At 27.8% G+C, this 8,019-nt stretch overlaps 1 non-coding gene across 1 annotated transcript; it reads right to left on the minus strand.

Annotated features, from left to right (window-relative positions):
• Nucleotides 1–417: 417 nt before the first annotated feature.
• On the minus strand, nucleotides 418–526 carry LOC140991394 (small nucleolar RNA R71). The gene has a single exon (XR_012177881.1). It is a non-coding gene; the product is annotated as a small nucleolar RNA R71 (small nucleolar RNA).
• Between the last annotated feature and the right edge of the window lie 7,493 nt (nucleotides 527–8,019).

Below are 8,019 nucleotides of genomic sequence, written 5' to 3' on the forward strand. Positions count from 1 at the left end.
ATAATAATAATAATAATAATAATAATAATAATAATAATAATAATAACCAAGAACATGATCAATTAAGAACACTTAGGCACCATATGAACCCTATTAGAACTAGTGCCCCATCTTGTTTAGTTTTTCCTCCTGATGCATCTAATTTCAACTTTAAACCTCAAATTATTCAACTTTTACCTAATTTTCATGGCTTAGATTCTGAAAATCCATATTTACATTTAAGAGAATTCGAGAAAGTTTGTAACACTTATAATGATCAAAATTGTAACATGGATATAGTTCGATTAAAGCTTTTCCCTTTTTCTTTAAAAGATAAAGCTAAAACATGGCTACAAAATTTGAGATCAAGTTCAATAAGATCATGGGAAGAAATGCAAAACCAATTTCTCAAAAAAAATTTTCCTTCCCATAGAACAAACTCTTTTAAATGATAAATTACTACTTTTTCTCAAAAACAAGGAGAAACATTTTATCAATGTTGGGATAGATATAAAGAATTACTTAATACATGCCCACATCATGGTTTTGAATCATGGAGAATAGTTTCTCACTTTTATGAAGGTCTAATACCTAAATATAGGCAAATAATAGAATTCATGTGTAATGGAACTTTTGAAGATAAAAACCCAAATGAAGCTATGGAGTATTTGGATTCATTAGCAGAAAATGCTCAAAATTGGGATAATATAAGCACAATAGAATCACCAACAACTAAAATCAGTAATTCAACAAGGGGGTGGTATCTATAATCTTAAAGATGATATAGATATTCAAGCTAAACTTGCATCTTTAGCAAGAAAAATTGAGTCATTAGAAATGAAAAAGAGTGGTGAATTAAAAAATATTCAAGAAATTGTTTGTCATATATGTGATACACATGATCATGCTACAAAAATTTGTCCAACATTGCCTTCATTTAGAGAATGTCTCCATGAACAAGAAAATTATGTTAAGAATTATAAAAAACCAATACTAGATCCTTTTTCAACATCATATAATCTTGGATGGAAAAATCATCCTAATTTTAGTTGAAGGAATGATAATAATGCACAACCCTCACAACAATATTTTCAAAATAACCAAAATCATCAAGGTTATATTCCTTATGTTACACCTCCAAGAAAAAACTTTGAAGATGTAATTCATGCATTTATCCAAAAGCAAGAATCTATCAATATTCAAAACAGTCAATCTATGACTGATTTGAAAGAAACTCTTGCAAAATTTGCATCTGCACTTAATATTCATGAAAAAGGAAAATTTTCATCTCAACCTCAACCTAATCCTAAAAATCAAAATCAAGAATTAAAAAATGAAAAAATTGATCAAATAAAATCTGTTATTACCCTTAGAAGTGGTAAAATAGTTAATGATCCATATAGTAATGAAAACAAGGATCATTTAAAATCAAAGAGTAAGGATGATAATCCTGATACTTTTGAGAATGATGATACCTTAAATTCTAAAAATAATATGTTGAATGATAAATCATCTGAAATAGTAAATGAATCAAATAAACCTCCACCATTTCCTCATGCATTAACAAATCATTAAAAAACAAAAAAATGATTCTGATATCTATGAAGTTTTTAAACAAGTAAAGATAAATATTCCATTATTAGATGCTATTAAACAAGTACCTTCATATGCAAAATTTTTAAAAGACTTATGTACTGTGAAGAGAAAATTGCATGTGAAGAAGAAAACATTCTTGGCTGAACAAGTAAGTTCTATTCTTCAAAATAATTCTAGTTTAAAATATAAAGATCCTGGTTGTCCAAAAATTTTATGTATTATTGGAGAAAATAAAATTAAAAAAGCTTTGTTAGATTTGGGAGCAAGTGTGAATTAACTTCCTTATTCAGTTTATGAAAAACTTAATTTAGAAGAATTAAAACTCACTTCTGTTACTCTCTTACTGGCAGATAGGTCTATCAAAATACCTAAAGGTATTGTAGAAGATGTATTGGTTCAAGTTGATAAATTCATATATATATCCCATAGATTTTATTGTTTTGGATACACAACCAATAGAACTACATAATGAAATTCCAGTAATATTGGGACGATCATTTCTAGCAACTTCAAATGCTTTAATTAATTGTCGAAATGGAATAATGAAATTGTCTTTTGGAAATATGACACTAGATTTTAATGTGTTCAATTTATGTAAACAACCAAGTATTAATGAAAATGAATATGATAATGAAATTGAAACAATTGCGGAAGAAAATATACAAGAAGAAAACTTAAATCAACAATCTGAAGTTTTTTCAATAGAAAATTTTGAGTCTGAAAATAATTTTAAAGAAGATGATAATACAAAACTTGAATTAAAAGTTTTACCATTCTAATTGAAATATGTATTTCTTGGTGAAAATAAAACATTTCCAGTTGTAATTTCTTTCACTCTTCTACCAAATCAAGAAGAAGATTTAATTAAATTACTTAAAAAAATATAAAAATGCAATTGGATGGACTTTGAAAGATATAAAAGGTATAAATCTTTTAATTTGCACACATAAAATTCATTTGGAAGAAAATGCTAAAACATATCAACAACCACAAAGAAGGTTAAATCCACATATGAAGAAAGTTGTTAAGAATGAAGTATTAAAACTATTAGACGCTGGAATTATCTATCCAATCTCAGATAGTAAATGGGTAAGTCCAACACAAGTAGTACCTAAAAAGTCAGGCATCACTGTTATAAAAAATGAAAATGGAGAGTTATTACAAGCTAGGATTCTATCTAGTTGGCGTATGTGTATTTATTATAGAAAATTAAATGATGCAACAAGAAAATATCATTTCCCACTACCATTTTTAGATCAAATTCTAGAAAAAGTAGCAGGAAATTCTTATTACAGTTTTCTTGATGGATATTCGGGGTATTATCAAATACTTATATCATTAGAAGATCAAGAAAAAACTACTTTCACTTGTCCTTTCGGAACTTTTGCATTTAAAAGAATGTCATTTGGTTTATGTAATGCTCCGGCTACTTTTCAAAGATGCATGTTAAGTATTTTCAGTGATATGATTGAAGAATTTGTAGAAGTTTTTATGGATGATATAACTGTTTTCGAAAACTCATTTGAAAATTGTCTAAAAAAAACCTAAAAGAAGTATTAAAACGATGTAAAGAAAAAAATCTTGTTTTAAATTGGGAAAAATATCATTATATGGTTAAATCTGGGATTGTGTTAAGTCATGTGATATCTGAAAAAGGAATTGAAGTTGATAAAGGCAAAGTTGATGTTATTGTTAATTTAACATCACCAAAAACGGTCAAAGAAGTTCGATCATTCTTGGGTCATGCAGGTTTTATAGAAGGTTTATAAAAAATTTCAGCATAATATCTAAACCAATTTCGAATCTTTTAACAAAAGATACACAATTTGAATGGACTCAGAAATGTGAAAATGCTTTTAAAAAAATAATTAATCTTTTAATTACATCACCTATTTTACAACCTCCAGATTGGTCTTTACCATTTGAATTAATGTGTGATGCAAGTGATTATGCTATAGGAGCTGTGTTAGGACAGAGAAAAGAAGGAAAATCGTATGCAATCTATTATGCTAGTAGAACCTTAAATAGTGCCCAAATAAATTATTCAACTACTGAAAAAGAATTACTTTCAGTAGTATTTGCATTAGATAAGTTTCGATCTTATTTAATTGGTTCTACTACTATTGTGTACACTGATCATTCTGCCGTAAAATATTTATCAAATAAACAAGATGCTAAGCCAAGATTAATACGGTGGATTTTATTGTTACAAGAATTTGATATTATAATTAAAGATAAAAAAGGAAAAGAAAATGTCGTAGCCGATCATTTATCTAGAATAATGACTGAATCATCTCATAATGAAATACCAATAAATGAAAATTTTCCAGATGATCAGTTGTTTTATGCTACTATTATGCCCTGGTTTGCTAACATTGTAAATTTTATTGTGACAAATAAAATGCCTTCTCATTGGAATTCACAGGATAAGAATAAATTCTTGATAGAAGTTAAAAAATTTTATTGGGATGATCCTTACTTGTTTAAGTATTGTCCTGACCAAATTTTTCGACGATGCATACCCGACAATGAAGTAAGTAATGTTGTTAAATTTTGTCATTGTGAAGCATGTGGAGGTCATTTTTCATCTAATAAAAAAGCTGCAAAAATCTTACAATATGGATTTTATTGGCCGTCTTTATTCAAAGATACGCATTTATTTTGCAAATCTTGTGAAAACTGTCAGAAGATGGGATCAATTTTAAAACGAAACATGATGCCTTTAAATCCAATCATAATTATTGAAATATTCGATAGTTGGGGGATAGATTTTATGGGTCCATTTCCATTATCTTTTGGATATACGTACATTTTAGTCGCTGTTGATTATGTTTCAAAATGGATTGAAGCAATTGCATGTAGAACTAATGATCATAAAGTTGTTATAAAATTTTTAAAAGAAAATATTTTTAGTCGATTTGGAATACCTAGAGCAATAATTAGTGATGGGAGAAGTCATTTTATAAATAAATCATTTTCTTCTTTGTTAAGAAAATATGGCATTACACATAAAGTTTCTACCCCATATCATCCTCAAAGTAATGGTCAAGTTGAACTTGCAAATAGAGAAATAAAACAAATTTTAGAAAAAACAGTTAATCCAAATCGAAAAGATTGGTCTTTAAGATTAACTGATGCATTATGGGCATATAGAACTGCATTTAAGACATCATTAGGGATGTCACCATATAGGTTAGTTTTTGGTAAGCGTTGTCATTTACCAGTTGAACTTGAATATAAAGCTTATTGGGCAATTAAAGCATTTAATATTAATTTAGATGATGCATCTAAATTAAGAAAATTGCAATTAAATGAACTTGAAGAATTAAGAAATGATGCATATGAAAATTCAAAGATTTATAAAGATAAAACTAAAGCCTTTCATGATAAAAATATTATGAGAAAGTCATTTGAAATTGAACAAAAAATTTTACTTAATAATTCTCGTTTGCATTTATTTCCAGGAAAACTAAGATCGAGATGGTCAGGACCATTTATAGTTAAATTTGTTTATCCTCATGGTGCTGTTAATATTGAAAATCCTAAAAATAATGACGTGTTTAAAGTTAATGAGCAAAGACTTAAGCCTTTTATAGAAAATGAGATTTTTAATAATGATTTTATGCCTTTATATGATCCTCAATAGTTGGTTGATATTTTCATTTTGTTTTTGCATATTCTAGTTCATTTCCCGGTTAAGTGGCGGATAACGGTACTCCGCGACTATCTAAGTCGGTTTTTTCAGTTTTCTCAAAATAATTGAAATATATAATAATAATAATAATAATAATAATAATAATAATAATAAAAATAATAATAATAATAATATGGATGCTTGTATTGTGAATCTTCGTAAATATTTTGCTTGTTTACCTGATAATGCGTTGAAAAAAATTTATAAAGCTAGATGTGAGCGACTAAGGTTGATGATGTCATATGGCATACCGAATGATATCCGGTTGATAATTGAAGCAAAAGTCCGATTGGTTGGGGAAGCAAGTGAAATAATAATAAGACATATGCCAGGATTTGGTAAAAGCACATATGCCAAGAAACGAAGAGCTAAACGTATAGGTGGATGTCATAAATGTGCAAGGTGGACTTGTAAAGGGAAATGCAAAAATGTTGGAATGACATCAATGAATAGAGAAGATAAAATTTTATTCATTAAGAATGGTCTGAGTAAAGAGCCTTTGGATAATTTTCTAGAGGTTCTTGATACGCATTCTAGTGGGTACGTGCAAAATGAACTTCTTAAACTATGGTGGCAATTTCAACATGAGGAATATCAATATGGACGGTGGAATCAGCCTTATAAAGATCCTACTGTAGTAACGCATATCTGTTTAGATAAGTAAATATATATATACAATTTCGTCTCGGGAATCTGACGTTAAAAGACCCTGTTTGCCAATTTATAAGAAAATTGGATGGGAAGCATATCCTCGACTCATAGAAGGCGTTGAAGCCGTTACTGAACGTAAAATCAGAGGAAGATGTGAGCCACAATCACAACTACGCTGTATATATGTGTTTTAATTTATGTCATTTTTATTTTCTTTTAATAATAATAATTTCATGTTCAAATATTGACTTTTGGCATGTTACGCTTATAAATTCATATGCTGTGATTTAACAATTGCAGAAAACATATTTCTCAACATGTCGACGTCCACGGTAAGTAAAATAAAAAATATTTGTGTATTTTGTGGATCTAGTGCAGGAAAATATTCAATTTATAAAGAGGTAGCAGAAAAGCTTGGAATAACACTTGCTAAAAAAAAGATTCATTTGGTATATGGTGGTGGTGAAGTTGGTCTCATGGGAAAAGTTGCAAAATCTGCGCATGCAGGTGGAAGTGAAGTCTTAGGCATTATTCCGATTACCTTAGCCAGTCTTACTGGACCAACAATATGAGAAGAAATGAAAGTGGACAACGTGTATGAACGAATTACTCAAATGATTGAACATTCAGATGCTTTCATTGCTTTGCCAGGAGGTTTCGGTACTTTGGAAGAAATATTTCATTCTGTTTGTTGGGCACAATTAAATATCCACAATAAGCCAATTGATTTGTTAAATGTTAACAATTATTATGATAAACTGCTATCGTTTCTTGATGATGTTGTGGAACAGAGATTTATTTCATTAGCTTCGCGAAGGATATTAGTTTCTGCTACAAGTGAAGGTGAAATTATTGATTTACTGCAAGAATTTAGTCATGAACCAGATCCATTCTTATCTCAACTTAATTGGCCAACATCCAAGAGTAAGAAAAGAAAATTCATGTGATGCTGAACTTGTGATTCAACGGTATGTTTTAATTTTTTTCTCTTTAAGGTATGAAAAATCTCCACCTCTTCTTCTCCTCTTAGTTTGTTTTTATATAAAAATAAAAAAAATATATTCATATATATAGTAATAATAATAATTATAATTTTTAGTTCAATGACGAGTAAGGTGTCAGTAAAATGCACCTGAGACGCATTAGTTAATAATTATTGGAAAATCACAATCCGTTAGATTTTAATATTCATTATTTTCAAATTACAGATTACAAGAAAATATGAATATATATGAAAATATAGTTAAAAGATATGGTTTCAAAACTTTTTATGAAAATATAGTTAAAAGATATTCATTATTTTAATTGTGTGTGTTTTAAAATAAAATAATTTCAAAACTTTTTATGAAAATATAGTTAAAAGATATAGTTTGTATGGTTGTTAACATGTATAATTGAAAGAATTCTTTTTGTAAAAGTATAATATATACTCACTCATCTTTTGTGAGTAAGTGGTGAGAAATGAGAAAACAATTAATAAACTTTTATTGATTATTAAAAAATGGTTAATTACAAGAATATAACTGCCCTATAAAAAAAATATTAATTATAAAAAAAGAAGATAAATAACGGACTGCAAAGTTCTTTGTTCATTGTAATTGTTTTTTTCTAGATTTGATTGATATACTATAAATGTGTTCTAAAAAAAAATCCATCAATCAATATGTTCCAAAAAAACAAAAAGATTTGTTTGTGTTGGATATGTTTCAAAGGTAGTCGAATGTATCTGTTATATAAATGTTTATATATATAGACATTTATGGTAGAATATTTGGATAAAAAAAATTATGTATTTGTAAAACTTTGCAGTCACGTTAATAAAAAAAAGAAAAAGAAAAAAAGAAAAAAAAGGATTTTATTCTTTGTAAATTTTCCTATTTTGTTTTCAATATTAGTTTATTTAATTGTCTGCTTTAATAATTAGCCTTTTCAATGAGAGTTAATATTCATTCCAACTCCATGAGTGTAAATCAGCTATCCATTAAATATTTTGACCTGAAAGAATATAGAGTTGAGACTTTTACAAAAAAATTCTCGATATTATACATGTTATGCTGGGTGGTATGAATTATCTTTTTGACTATATTATCATAAAAAAA

This window comes from Primulina huaijiensis, chromosome 1, assembly GCF_012295235.1.
Source record: "Primulina huaijiensis isolate GDHJ02 chromosome 1, ASM1229523v2, whole genome shotgun sequence".
Taxonomy (NCBI): Eukaryota; Viridiplantae; Streptophyta; class Magnoliopsida; order Lamiales; family Gesneriaceae; genus Primulina; species Primulina huaijiensis.